Source organism: Anabrus simplex, chromosome 2 (genome assembly GCF_040414725.1).
Source record: "Anabrus simplex isolate iqAnaSimp1 chromosome 2, ASM4041472v1, whole genome shotgun sequence".
NCBI classification, from domain to species: Eukaryota; Metazoa; Arthropoda; class Insecta; order Orthoptera; family Tettigoniidae; genus Anabrus; species Anabrus simplex.
Genome location: NC_090266.1, coordinates 217675448 through 217691078, shown reverse-complemented (window position 1 = coordinate 217691078; position 15631 = coordinate 217675448). Strand labels below are relative to the sequence as shown.

Here is a 15631-nt window from a genome sequence, read left to right as displayed (position 1 = left end):
TCTACGCAGCAGAATTTCACAGCACTTTGCCAAGATTTCCGATGTTCTATTAGAGATAATTTCGGAACACGGGAAGTTCAATTGGCACAAAAGAATGGACTTTATAGCTCTCAATTATCATTAAGATTGGTATTATACACTGACACAAGTCTCAATACACAGTTCGTATTTTCACTTTTGTTTTACGGTGTTGAATACGTACCTTTAGAATACCACAGTCTATGCCACAGTATGATTCGTAAGTCAAGTTAATGAAATAATGACCTACAGTCGTTTTCGAAATGGAAAACACAGTTTTTCACACACACAGTTCATGGAATAAGGATTGAACACCGTCACAGTTCATAATAGTCACTGATTATGTCTTAGGTTCGACCGTAGAATAATCATCACAGTCCGTGAAACACTTGCAAAACTGTCATTAATAACAGTCTTTATACAGTCTCTAGAATAATAATGTTCATAGATTAAGAAGATTTTATGACTGAATTAGCATAACACGAGTCCATATGACCTAAGATTGTCATAAAAAGTTCTTAACATTCAGTTAGTTTCTCGTGGTAATAATCGAAATTTCGAGAAAATACACGAAGGAATAGTACATTTAGCCTTGTTATTTGTTGAATATTTAGTGGAATAGTTTCTCACACAGTTCACAATTGTACTAGTATAGGAGAAATGCGTCTCAACATCATTTAAATGGTCATAAATTAGAAGTTTAGTTTATCGCACGCAATGTCTTAGAATACTGTAACGGTCAATGACAAAGTTCAAAATTATGCGAAAATGACAAAGTTCACAATACCGTCAACTGGTAAATGAAATACTTGAATCGTCAATTAAACTTCAATTCACAATTTCTATTATAACTTCACTCGGTCAACACACTCCTAAATGTTATACAATGACGATTTATTCGGAGAAAATTTTATAACATTTCATTCATCACGACGCGGTGGAAACTTTACTTGCGACGTCTTGGCACAATTTCAAAGTGCTCGAGTGTAACTTCTACGTCTTCGCGGGTCGCGACGAAGCATAATGTCGCTCTGTCATAATCGCAGAGTACACACACACTGGCCATAACCTCGGTTCGTTGACCTATTTATATCCGGCTGCGAGCAGCACTCTGAGTCAGGTGATGAAGGGGTCATAATACTTCCCAATCTTTAACTTATTATATCTTGGAAACCACTGGATGGATTAATCTCAAAATTTCAGAGTTGTACTTTTGAAATATGGGCTACAATTTAGTGTTGGTCTCATATTAATTGATCCAGTCATTGATAAGCTTAAAATGGTTTCGAACGAATTCTAAGGGGAGGCAAGCTACAGGGAGTGCTGACGTCACATGACCATGCTCCACTCATGCGGTCTCCCTCAGGCAGTGCAGTGAGAATGGGAACATTCTCTCGCACAGCTGTTTGTGCATCGTAACTTAGCCGTTCGCTCATGAGTAAAGATTTATAACGCGTGTGTGCCAGGGCCTATGCCTTCATGGTACAGTATTTATGGATTAAAATTACTCTAGACGTTAGTGTCATTACAATATATCGTAGGTTTGAAAGCAAAACATATTAAGTCACTTTTCGAAAATTTTTGACATTTTCAACTACCTTAACCTTTGTGATTTTTTCCATTCTGTTCGTTCGTGGTATCCATAAATCGTACAAGGTCATTCTAGTTAACTGAATATCCAAATTTTCCTTGCTAAGTTTCGTGAGTGAAATTTCACACAGATAAAATACTTTTAATATAATACAATTTCAGTTACTCGGCGCTATTCCGTAGAAATTCAGTAAAGATTACTTTACTTATATAACATGATAATGATCTAATATGCTGGAAATCTTAAGTGGAATACTTTGTAGAGGAGAGATGTGTTCACTGCGACAGTTAAGAACCCACCCGCCGTCCCCCAGAAATAATTTTGCTTTTATAACCGAACACAATTTATCACGCGCCATAGTCCATCGCCTAACTACGTACCAGCATTTCCATTTGGTGAGACACAATGGGATATGACGTCATTCCTAGCAATGAAGTAAATGAATTCCGTTACCAACCCGCACACAAGAAATACACAACTGCACAATAAATACACAAGTGAATGCAATCTCTAAAGAAAGAACTCTATTCAACTCACCTTAATATAGGGGAGGGTACAGCACGCTTGCATCTTTAACCCTCAAACACACGCGTATGGGGTGGAATCCAGCCCAGGTCATTTTATTTCCTAGCGAAATGTACAAATAACGTTTCTGTGCTCTCCCCACTCTTGTACTTTTCTGGCTAGATCCCCGCAGAAGGAGTCATTCTTACATAATCTATCTTAAAATCCACAATTAATACAGTAATTCATATTTTACAATACAATGATAGGTGGGTTGGAAAGCACCCCTACGCGTGTGTCTGTGTCCTAAGATTTGGCGCGTGTGCTTGAGGGTTTAAAAAACTCATGCTTCCCCCTATGCTTGATCGTAGAACAATGGCCTAATCAATCCAGACCAATGGCTTTGTCACTAAGCTACCCTAACCAATCAAGACCAATGGAGGTGTCACGCGAGATACTAGAGGCCTAGGGCCGGTTCGCGGCTTCTGACCTAGGGGCTCATACCCCCAGACCCCCTCTGCTTGATCCAGACCGATGGTCTAACCAATCCAGACCAATGGCTTTGTCACTAACCTACCCTAACCAATCCAGACCAATGGAGGTGTCACGCGGGATACTAGAGGCCTAGGGCCGCTTCGCAACTTCTAACCTGAAGGTTTACGCCCCAGACCCCCTTTGCTTGATCCAGACCAATGGTCTAACCAATCCAGACCAATGGATTTGTCACGTGATTCGTAAATTCAAAGTAGCGCCGCTGCACTAGGACTAGTTCTTCATATGAACAGTTGACAGCTCTGTCCTCCCCACGAACAAGCCCTTCGCGAGACGCGAGCGAGAGAGAAACAAATGACAATGCAAACGCGCCTAGATGCGTGCGCTGTTAAATGTAAGTTGTTCAGAATTTTTGCCCGCTATTCTAGATGCTCTCAATCAATCAATCAATCAATCAATCAATCAATCAATCAATCAATCAATCAATCAATCAATCAATCAATCAATCAATCAATCAATCAATCAATCAATCAATCAATCAATCAATCAATCAATCAATCAATCAATCAATCGACCAATCAATCAATCAATCAATCAATCAATCAATCAATTGGCATTGAATCTGCACAATTTAAAACGTAAGCGGTTATGTCGATAAGTCATCGTTCTCCGGTTACCAAGATTTCAATGCTAGTTGAGGGCAGTGGCTTTCCAGGGCGCTCAAATAAAGCAAATGCGTGTCGTTGGCGTCTGACAGGATATAAAACGTTTAAAAGCAAACCATGAAAACAAGCCTTTGGCACAACAGCACACTGAAGCACACCTACACGTATACCACCCAGCCAGATGCCTGAAAATACTAGCTTTAGGTGGTCAGCGTTACAGCATTCTTAACCATATTGCTCGGCTTTCGCCATCAGGTCCACTGTCTCTTTTGTCAAGCAGCTCCTTAGCTGGTCTCATCAGGCTGAGTGAACCCTACTCCAACCATCCGTACAGAAATTTAATCCTTGAACAGGCTGGGAATCGAATCCACGACTTCCAAATAACAGGAAGGCACGCTCCTCATACACCATAGAACTTAAGAAATGTTTAGAGGAAAAAATTCTCGCACCCTGGAGACCGTTAAAAATTACATTGTGCTTTGGTAAATTGTGTGAAGTGCATCGGAAGGAGAAATAGACCCTATGTGCACACGAAGGTATTGGGCTATTCAATAATCCGAACATGGTCATTAACGATATGGTATTGCAATAATATGATTTCATGCTTAAAACACCATATTTAAAGAAAACCTATGTTTTAGACGGAGTGTTACAAATTTCCCTCATAATACCTTCTGATAGTAAGATTGCTTCCTGTAATCGCGCTTAAAACGTGGGGTTGTATCATGTGATCTGAGCTGCGAAGGAGAGATCGTTGTTGTAACTGGTCAGCTGCTACTACTACACTTTCCTTTCGTATAAAATACAGGCCTTTTGTATCCCTGCCAACATATTGGATCTCGTGTCAGCGAGAAAAAGGCACTGGACTGGAATCAGAACGTGACTTTGGAAACAAATGTTCACTCTTCAGAGACAGTTGAAATTGAGGAAGGAGTGTTCCTTCTGTTTAATCAGCTTTCTAAAGAAGTATTTGAAGAACGTTACATGTACAGGATCTCGACAGCTATTAAATTTGTTGTGGCTTCATGTAAGAGGCTCGGAATATCTTGGTTAAAAACTCCGTATTCATAGTGAGTTTCTTTTCTTTTTTGTCAATTTGCTTTACGTCGCACCGACACACATAGGTCTTATGGCGACGATGGGATACGAAAGGCCTAGGAGCGGGAAGGAAGCGGCCGTGGCCTTAATTATGGTACAGGCCTAGAATTTGCCTTGTGTGAAAATGGGAAACCAAGGAATACCATCTTCAGGGCTGGCGACAGTGGGGTTCCAAACCACTATCTTCCGGATGTAAGTTCACAGCTCCGCGCCCCTAACCGCACGCATAGTGCGTTTCATTTCTGAACCTGTGTTGATATGGTTTCTCTGTTGGTATGTGCATATGTGGAATTATTGTAAGGAATCTGTCGTAATCAATGTGTTAGGTAATATTTTAATATTCACCTAGAGTTGAAAGTGGGGATCCTTAGAACACTACGTTTAAGATCCTGATCCACAGTGCACCTTATGTTCGTAACAGGACAGGTAATCGAACCAATGATGGAAAGTAAAAAACTGTTTCGCTAATCAGAGCTAGCAAGTTTACAGTTTTACGTAAGTCTTGATATGGTATTCAGGTCATGGAACCTCCAGTTTTACGTGGATCCGGCTTTTCTTTTCAAAACTCGCACGTACATTGGATGGTGTTCAAACCGCAGATCTCGTTCCACATGTCGATCAATAATAATTGTTCTTCCCTGTGCTAGTGGGTCATTGTCATACAAATTGAGATAGGTTTTCAGCGTTGGTGGGATAGGAATGGGGGAATGATTTGGAGAGGAAGCGCCCGTGACCTTAATTAAAGTACAGCCACAGAATTTGACTTGTGTGCAAATAGGAAACCACGGTTAGAAACCTTTAGGTTGCCGATAGTGGGGTTTGAACCCACAATCTCTTGAATACATAATTGCAGCTATGCCATCAGCACCGTGCAGTCAACTCTCTGGATAATAAATAATGTTGTTGTTGTTGGTTTACTCGGCCTGCCATTGACATTTTGGTCACTAGGCTCGTGAACATTGAGTGTGTACGGGTGAAACCTTCTTGAAACACACGATTTAGTACTGTATGCTGAAATGGGTGAATCTGTAATTATTGTTGTTTGTAATTGGAGTTGAGGACACTCGTTTCCTTACTCAGTGGCTGCCTGAACGCTCAGCGTAGTGACCTTCCGTTCAGAGGGTCCTGGTTACAATTCCCGGACGGGCAGGGGATTTTAGGAGTGTGTTTCGTTCCTATAACTCGCGAATGAATATCTGTATTCATATTAATACATATATTCATATGCATACAACATATAAAACTACCAACCAATAGAAACACACACCCCCACTTACTGTCATCAGGCTCCTCGTTTTACAATCTTACTCATTCTCCTTTGATTAAATATTCTTTTTCAAAGCAATTTTTAAGAATTTTCTATTCCTTGGGAGGTGCCAGACGTCCTCATCTTCCTCTGTCTCCAACAATCAATGCGTCAAAAAGTGCTGATCATCCTTAAAACGAAAGTAACACGTAAGACTTTGAAAAGTTTTTTTTTTTTTTTTTTTTTTGCTAGGGGCTTTACGTCGCACCGACACAGATAGGTCTTATGGCGACGATGGGATAGGTAAGGGCTAGGAGTTGGAAGGAAGCGGCCGTGGCCTTAATTAAGGTACAGCCCCAGCATTTGCCTGGTGTGAAAATGGGAAACCACGGAAAACCATTTTCAGGGCTGCCGATAGTGGGATTCGAACCTACTATCTCCCGGATGCAAGCACACAGCCGCGCGCCTCTACGCGCACGGCCAACTCGCCCGGTCGATTTGAAAAGTTTAGCCACAAAAGGTTTATAGGCGGCCGACCGTGGAATATGAAGGCAAGTTGTGACCACACTGGCCAGCGTATTGCTGTAGGGCCGATAGTGGTGTGTGAACACAGATTATAACCATCCTGGCCAGCATATTGTTGTAGAGCGGATAGTGGTGTATGAACACAGATTACAGCCATCCTGGCCAGCGTATTGCTGTAGGGCCGATAGTGGTGTATGAACACAGATTATAACCATCCTGGCCAGCATATTGTTGTAGAGCGGATAGTGGTGTATGAACACAGATTATAACCACCCTGGCCAGCATATTGTTGTGGGGCCGATAGTGGTGTATGAACACAGATTATAACCACCCTGGCAGCATATTGTTGTGGGGCCGATAGTGGTGTATGAACACAGATTATAACCATCCTGGCCAGCGTATTGCTGTAGGGCCGATAGTGGGGTATGAACACAGATTATAACCATCCTGGCCAGCATATTGTTGTAGAGCGGATAGTGGTGTATGAACACAGATTACAGCCATCCTGGCCAGCGTATTGCTGTAGGGCCGATAGTGGGGTATGAACACAGATTATAACCATCCTGGCCAGCATATTGTTGTAGAGCGGATAGTGGTGTATGAACACAGATTATAACCATCCTGGCCAGCATATTGTTGTAGAGCGGATAGTGGTGTATGAACACAGATTACAGCCATCCTGGCCAGCGTATTGTTGTAGAGCGGATAGTGGTGTATGAACACAGATTATAACCATCCTGGCCAGCGTATTGTTGTAGAGCGGATAGTGGTGTATGAACACAGATTACAGCCACCCTGGCCAGCGTATTGCTGTAGTGCCGATAGTGGTGTATGAACACAGATTATTACCATCCTGGCCAGCGTATTGCTGTAGGGCCGATAGTGGTGTATGAACACAGATTATAACCACCCTGGCCAGCATATTGTTGTGGGGCCGATAGTGGTGTATGAACACAGATTATAACCACCCTGGCAGCATATTGTTGTGGGGCCGATAGTGGTGTATGAACACAGATTATAACCATCCTGGCCAGCGTATTGCTGTAGGGCCGATAGTGGTGTATGAACACAGATTATTACCATCCTGGCTAGCGTATTGTTGCAGTTTTACATGATCTTTGATTTCACGGCTATAGTTAAGCGAACGTTTTGTTGCATTGAGCTACTCCTAGGATTAGGATGGATCATAACGAATTTGCTATACGGTGCGGATCGTGTAGTTCCAAGTTTGCAGCGTCGGCAGCCGTATAGTCGTATGCAGTTTCTCATTTCTAAACCACGGATTCTAGGACTGTTTCTTAATTAAGGCCACGGCTGCTCCTTTCACACTATCCCCTCTAGTCCTTTCCTATCCCTTTGGCTTGGAAAACCTATGCCTTGGTGCGACGATAAATCTCCAGGAAGAAAATTATTGGGGTGAATGCGTAAGGACATAACCACTGGATATAGAATATATTATACTGTCCTACCTCCTCTCAAGCCCTCGCTGAAATGAAATGAAATGGCGTATGACTTTTAGTGCCAGGAGTGTTCGAGGACAAGTTGGGATCGCCAGATGCAGGTCTTTTGTTTTGACGTCCTTAGGCGACCTGCGCGTCGCGATGAGAATGAAATGATGATGAAGACAACACCTACACCCAGCCCCGTGCCAGCGAAATTAACTAATTATGGTTAAAATTCCCGACCCTGCCGGGAATCGAACCCGGGACCCCTGTGACCAAAGTCCAGCATGATAACCACTTAGCCACGGAGCCGGACAAGCCCTTCTTAATATGAAGAAAGTCAAAGCTCCAAATTTACAAAATTATCGTTAAACCCACACTATGGTTCGGACACTTGGTCCACAACTTTAAGGATGAGAACATTTATTAGTGTGGAGAAAGAAAGTTCTGGGAGAATTGTTTGGATACAAGAATGAAGGAGTGTAGAGAATTAGGAGCAATCAAGAATTTAACGCTATCTTTTAACATAAGAACAACATAAATTACTTTTCAGCAAGACGTCTGAGATGGGTTGGCCACTTAGAAAGGATGAATCACAGTAGAAGTGTCAAGGAGGGAAGAAGGAATCTCGGAAGACCTACGATAAGATGGATAGACGTAGCAGAGGCTGACCTTCAAGCTATGAATGAGGCAATTAGGAGATGGCAGGAAAGACCGACACAACTGAAAGAAAATTTTGTAAATGAGGCCAAGGTTCTCAATGGACTCTAGCGCCTGGAATTAAGTAAGCTTCGGGACATGGTGTACGGCAACAAGCATTCGAATGTAACTAGGGCGAAATTCCCTGAAAGAACATCATCAGTGATAACAGTTGTTATATTTAGGGAATGCACTTGTACCCTTCACCCCTTGATAACCAGAGAAGAATAATTTTACTCATAAAGTGATGATCTGTAACACTGAAGCGATTCATCAATACGAAGATGAATGCTAGTTAATATCACTGATGATTCATTTTGGACACAAGGAAAAGATTATTTATCGGCCTATTTTATTTTGATGAGTGGGAATAGTGCCTCCATCCTCCGTTAAGATAGTTTCTGTAAGAATTATAGCAGTATAAGTAGTCAAAATTTACGTGTAGAAGACTGGTCAGTTTCTGTTTATATTTCCATCTGCCACATCATGTGCATGTCATGAAAAATTCACACGTGAATGGACAACCCTTTGTCACATGATGCCAATACATTCTAAACAGGAACGCGAATCGAACTGGAGATATTTCACTCATAAACCTATTACTGTAACCAGTAGATTAGGAATACGATCAAGAGGAGGTTGATATTGATGATCACAAACAGGCCTAAAGATTCTCAGTTGGAATATCAACAGTGATGGAAAAAGTACAAAATAATACTAATTGGGCTCAATCAATGTTACCTGAGGAAAAAAATACTCATTTACTATTACTTCACAGAACGAGAGTCTTTAGAGAGTCATTGACATTATATTCACATGGGGATGGAATGATACCAAAGTCTGGAACGAGAAAGGCATTTTGCTTTTTCTAGCATCATTAAGTGGCTATCGTCACTAGATGAGACTAATCGAACTTTCAAACTGATTGCTCCCAAGCAAAGTGTGCATGTCACTTTCGTGTTTTCATTACATTCAGGATAACTAATTCGCAAATATTTATACAAATAAAACCTAAACTAATCCCATGGCACTACAGCCCTGAAGGGCCTTGGCCTACCAAGCGACCGCTGCTCAGCCCAAAGGCCTGCAGATTGGGAGGTGGCGTGTGGTCAGCACGACGAATCCTCTCGGACGTTATTTTTGGCTTTCTAGACCGTGGCCGCTATCACGTCGTAAGACAGCTCCTGAATTGTAATCACGCAGGCTGAGCGGACCTCAAGCCAGCCCTCAGATTCAGATAAAAATGCCTGGCCTGGCCGGAAATCGAACCCGGGGCCTCCGGGTAAGAGGTAGGCACGCTACCTCTACACCACGGGGCCGGCATTATTTATTCAAGTAAGCTATGCCTTAACTCCTTCATCGCCACATGTTTTGGCTCAATTCTCGACCACGTAACCCCTGTGGGTGTGGGTGGTAGAATAACATGTAGGCTACGGTATCCCCTGCCTGTCGCGAGAGCGACTAAAAGGGAGCATGGGCTGGCGACTACAGTTCCGCTAGCTGAGTCTGACATTGCTACTTGTGTCACTGTCCTCCGTCAACTCTTGTTCTTTCCCGACCTCGACAGTATTAGGTTTTCGAGGCCCTCCGTGGTTCTTCCCTATCTTTTGCCGATACCTTCACAATTGCAAGTGTCGGGCCTACACCAAGTTGTACTTCCTCTTAATCACCTCCACCACCATCTCTGCCACGTAACAAACGATTATCTAAATCTCAACCACTAACCACGACAACCTGCGAGTAAGTGAACGAGTGCACGCCCGTGGTATCCCGGAATTATAATCCTGGCGCGATGCGTTGCGACTTCTGGGGCACCAAAGTTGCCGAGCTTTCGATGCGATGAATATCGATCACTAAAATATAACGATTACAATTTTACTTTTTCAAAAGTAAATTACGAGTCCGCCTCTGTCATGTAGTGGTTAGTGTGATTAGCTGCGGCCCCCCACGGAGGCCCGGGTTCGATTGCCGGCTGTGCCACAAAATTTAAAAAGTGGTACGAGGGCTGCAATGGAGTCCACTCAGCCTCGGGAGGTCGACTGAGGGCATAGCCCTAGTGTAGGCACTCCACTCACTCCGCTTGCTGTACACGGAAGCTCCGCGGCCGGTGATGCTTTTTGTTTTTAGTTCACGGGATTGCCGATAGAAGCGCTTTTTACGATCTGCCTGTGATCTCCGAATTGTTGCCAACTGTTAAGGAAATGGCCAGCGGACTGTTGCGAAATTTGTTTTAGGTTACAACCACTAATTACTTTTTTTCTTGCCGTGCGGGCAATATGCGCCGCGGCGATAGTTAAGAGCCTCTCGAAGGGGGCCACTATTCTCATGACAGAGCTTGGTCGGGATTTGCAATGATAGGTTACAGCTACTATATTACTTTTTTTCCTGCCGTGCGGGCAGTATGCGCCGCGGCGATAGTTAAGAGCCTCTCGTTCGGGGGCCACTATTCTCATGACAGAGCTTGGCCTGGATTTGCAATGATAGGTTACAGCTATTAAATTACTGAAATTTGTTTTAGGCTACAACCACTAAATTACTTTTTTTCTTGACGTGCGGGCAGTATGCGCCGCGGCGATAGTTAAGAGCCTCTCGAAGGGGGCCACTGTTCTCATGACAGAGCTTGGTCTGGATTTGCAATGATAGGTTACAGATACTATATTACTTTTTTTTCTGCCGTGCGGGCAGTATGCGCCGCGGCGATAGTTAGAGCCTCTCGAAGGGGGCCGCTGTTCTCATGACAGAGCTTGGCCTGGATTTGAAAAGATAGGTTACAGCTACTAAATTACATATTTTTCTTGGTGTGTTTCTTGCTGCGTTTTTATTCTGCGCGGGTTGGCAACAGTACGAGCGAGTTACGAATTATGGAAATGACGTCATGTCGGCCAATGGCCGTGCTCGTAGCTGACCGGCTAATGGTCGATGGCGCGTGAAAACTTTCGTTCTGTTATAAAAGTAAACATACATTTTTGGGCGGTTGGTGGGTCCCTCGCATTGGTAATGAACACATCTCTCTTCTAAAAGGATTTTAAGGTACAATTCATATATATTTCTTCGCAAAGTTGTGTGTTATATACTGGAGTGCCTAGGGTAGGGCGCTACCCGACTGAGTAGATGGGGATTCGATTCCCACCTCAGTCACCCTCGAAGTGGTTTTCCGTGGTTTCCCAACTTCTCTTCCAGGCAAATGCCGGGGTGGTACCTAACATAAGGCCACGGCCCCTCCCTTCCTTCTTCTATGTCTATACTTTCCGATCTTACCATCACCCCCCTATCAAGGCCCCTGTTCTGCATAGCAGGTGAGGCCATCTGGGTGAGGGACTGGTCCTCCTCCTCAGTTTTATCCACCGACCCGGAGTCTCACTATTCAGGACACTGCCCTTGAGGCGGTAGAGGTGGGATCCCTCGCTGAGTCCGAGGGGAAACCAACCCTGGAGGATAAACTGTTTAACCCTCAAGCACACGCGCCAAATTTTAGAACGCAGACACACGCGTGGGGGTGCTTTCCACCCCGCATATCATTGTATTGTAAAATATGAATTACTGTATTATATGGAGATTTTAAGATAGATTATATAAGAATAACTCTTTCTGCGGGGATCCAGCCAGAAAAATATAAGAGCGGGCAGAGCACAGGAGAGTTATTTGTACATTTCACTAGGAAATAAAATGACCTGGGGTAGATTCCACCCCATACGCGTGTGTTTGAGGGTTAAGAAAGAAGGAAAGAGAAATTGCGAGTAAAAATTGCATTTTGTCAAAAGTAACGATTACGAGTAAAAATGACTAAAGAAGTAATCATTTATTTTTACTGAAATACTTCACAACTCTGAACATCGACCATCTAAATGAATTACACTGTTTGACACTCGCTACAATGACCGACGCCCCGCTAGTCGTACAGTACATTGTAATTTGAATGATTCTGCCCTTGATTCCTAACTCTTTCCAAAACCACTTTTCTCGGGATGACGGTCGGTCTTGTGCGTGCAGCAGAGGAGTTATTTGGTACCAAACTAGCGGTCTCGGTCACGGAAGGTAATATCAGTAGTAGTACAATTGACGGCGTTGATCGCGTGGCAAGCATGACTGTTTCAAGGAAATCAACTGTCCATTAATTTGCTCGTAGAGAACTGTAAGTGCTTATAGCAATGGCCAATAACAACAAGCCCATTGTTCTTGATGAAGTCTGCGATAATCTCTATATACTGTAACATTTCCCAATCATTGTAGAAGAGAAATTGACAGCCGTTATTGTCCTGTATCTCATCTTCTTCCTCAATTTTAAACAGACCGTCTCCGATATGACTACTAATAATATTGTCAATACTCTGTGCTAACTCGTTTTCTCTAATGACACAACGACAGGAGCAAACTCTTCGCAGAGTAGTTTTAACAGCTCTTCCTTGAGAAGAGGGCATCGATAGGGTTATTCGTTGATAAAGCAATATAGTGACTTGTTATCACTTCATTAATCCATTATCTTAATTTCCATGTTGACGCATAACTTTCATATAAGACCTTAAACGATGGATGTTCCGCCAGTCAACATTTTAATAGCCACAATTTATACAAATTTTATAAAAAAGTACCGGTTTCGATTCCCATGGAGTTATCCTCAGCTTATACGGTATATAAAATAAGAAAAAATTACCTTTAAAACACACATTAAAAATAATTTCGATTTAACTTTATAAACGTTTGTGTCTTATATTAAAAATACTTTCTTGAAGTCGAAATTGTCTGGATGAAAGTGTGTGCTCACTTCATTAGATCAGACGTCATCACGTAGTTGCTCTAGGAAGCCGGTGTTACTTTGCTCCACTCGGGACGGCTGTCTGTCACGTAACAAGAGAGCAGCGGACCGCGGCGGTACTGTACTTGCCGCTCGGAAATGTTACCGTATGAACAACAACAATGAAATACATACCGGTACATAAATAAATCATCTCTGACCGAGCTCGATAGCTGTAGTCGCTTAAGTGCGGCCAGTATCCAGTATTCGGGAGATAGTGGGTTCGAACCCCACTGTCGGCAGCCCTGAAGACGGTTTTCCGTGGTTTCCCATTTTCACACCAGGCAAATGGTGGTGGCTGTACCTTAATTAAGGCTACGGATGCTTCCTTCCCAATCCTAGCCCTTCCTTATCCCATCGTCGTCATAAGACCTATCTGTGCAAGTGCGACGTAAAGCCAGTTGTTAAAACAATCATCTCTGAGGAATTATCGAACATTATAATATAAATAGAGTTGAGTAAGGGTAATGTGAAATGTACGTATATCCTCAAATGCGTTATTTTTAAGTTTTTCTACTAACGCTATGCTATCCCGGCCTTTATATTTATCATACTTGTTGGAATGACATAAGGAACAACAGATTAAATTTTAATAATAATAATGTTATTGGTTTTACGTCCCACTAACTACTTTTAGCTACGGTTTTCGGAGACGCCGAAGTGCCGGAATTTAGTCCCACAGTAGTTCTTCTACGTGCCAGTAAATCTACCGACACGAGGCTGCCGTATTTGAGCACCTTCAAATACCACCGGACTGAGCCAGGATCGAACCTGCCAAGTTGGGGTCAGAAGGCCAGCGGCTCAACCGTCTGAGCCACTCAGCCCGGCAATTAAATTTTTAATGCGATTCATTATTTTATTATACATGAAACATTTTGTGTGTTATTTTCTTGAAGTATCAAATACTCTTCTTCCCAATAAGATTTGAAACTTGTTGGCGCCGATGTCCTAGGCTGTGCTGAACTCTCTTCCATAGCAAATGCAACATTTACCGACTAGGCTTGAACGTCGTGTGGTGTGAGGATAAAGGCGGGAACACACTACTGTCCCCTCACGTCAGTTCACGCGTATTGTGTCGCAATCAAACCCGTCCAGAAAGATGTGGTATACCTTTGCACCACTGACCTTCAGTACGTACTACGTCATGCTCATCCCCTACTTCTTCCCCTACTTGGTCGCTAAGCTGCTCTCGTTTCTCAATAGCGGACAGCAAACTGGGTCCGAAGGCATTTCGCTCTCGATTGACGATGTCTGCATTAGATTAAAGACTGTCTTAAAATGTCGAACGTGTGGTTGAACAGAATTTGTCATTTATTCGTGATCATGTGAGGTTGTATAGTGATTACGAAACCCTTGTTACTTGCTGTTGAGCTTTAACGAAAGTTAAAACTCACCACTGATTTGGCACATTAAAAACACTATCTAATTTTTTCTTTACAAAATGCTATAAATCGAGGGCAATCGAACAGTTGTTTAGAGTTAATGTACAACCTTGAAGGGATACAGAGTTTGGAATTGCCCGTTTGACAATTGTCAATTTGACGGCGTGTTGTGGAGTTGAGGGAACATCCCTGTTATCTACACTCATGCTCAGAAATTAGGGATAATGCTGATACATGGTGAAACAACGCTATGGTGGGTGGTTTGCGGTTTTAAATCACCTCGGGGTTTGACGATGTGGTGCATTTGACCTGTGATCGTGGCGCGGTGGCGCTGGCAGCAGTCCAATATTGGTGCATGTCAGAGTACGGTGCAGGGAGTAAGTGTGCAGATGTTTTCAGGCGTGCTAATGGTGACTGTGTGGTGGAAATGGCTCAACGAACACATATTGATGACGTTATGAGGGGTAGAATAATAGGGCGACTGGAGGCTGGTCAAACACAGCAGGTCGTAACACGGGCCCTCCATGTTCCACAAAGTGTGATCTCAAGGTTTTGGCAACAATTCCAGCAGATAGGAAACGTGTCCAGGCGCTACAGTACGGGACGTCCGCAGTGTACAACACCACAAGAAGACCGATATCTCACCACCAGTGCCCATAGACGGTCATGGAGTACTGCAGGTAGCCTTGCTCGGGACCTTGCCACAGCCACTGGAACACTTGTCTCCAGACACACAGTCTAGAGACGACTGAACAGGCATGGTTTATTCGCCTGGAGACCTGCAAGGTGCATTCCACTGACCCTTGTTCACAGGAGAGCCCGTAAAGCCTGGTGTCAAGAACACAGTACATGGTCATTGGAACAGTAGTCTCATGGTATGTCACGTACGAGTCCAGGTATAGTCTGAACAGTGATTCTCGCCGGGTTCTCATTTGGCGTGAACCAGGAACCAGATAGCAATCCCGTAATGTCCTTGAAAGGGACCTGTATGGAGGTAGTGGTTTGATGGTGTGGGGTGGGATTATGATTGGTGCACGTACACCCCTGCATGTCTTTGACAGAGGAACTGTAACAGGTCAGGGGTATCGGGACGTCATTTTGCACCGGTATGTCCCCCTTTTCAAGGGTGCAATGGGTCCCACCATCCTCCTGATGGATGATGACGCACGGCCCCATC

General features: G+C 43.4%; 1 protein-coding gene across 2 annotated transcripts in view; it reads left to right on the top strand.

Annotated features, from left to right (window-relative positions):
• The window catches only part of Ih (hyperpolarization activated cyclic nucleotide gated potassium channel Ih), a 945440-nt gene that overhangs the window by 104613 nt on the left and 825196 nt on the right, over nt 1-15631 (top strand). The gene's annotated exons all lie outside the window — the stretch shown is intronic.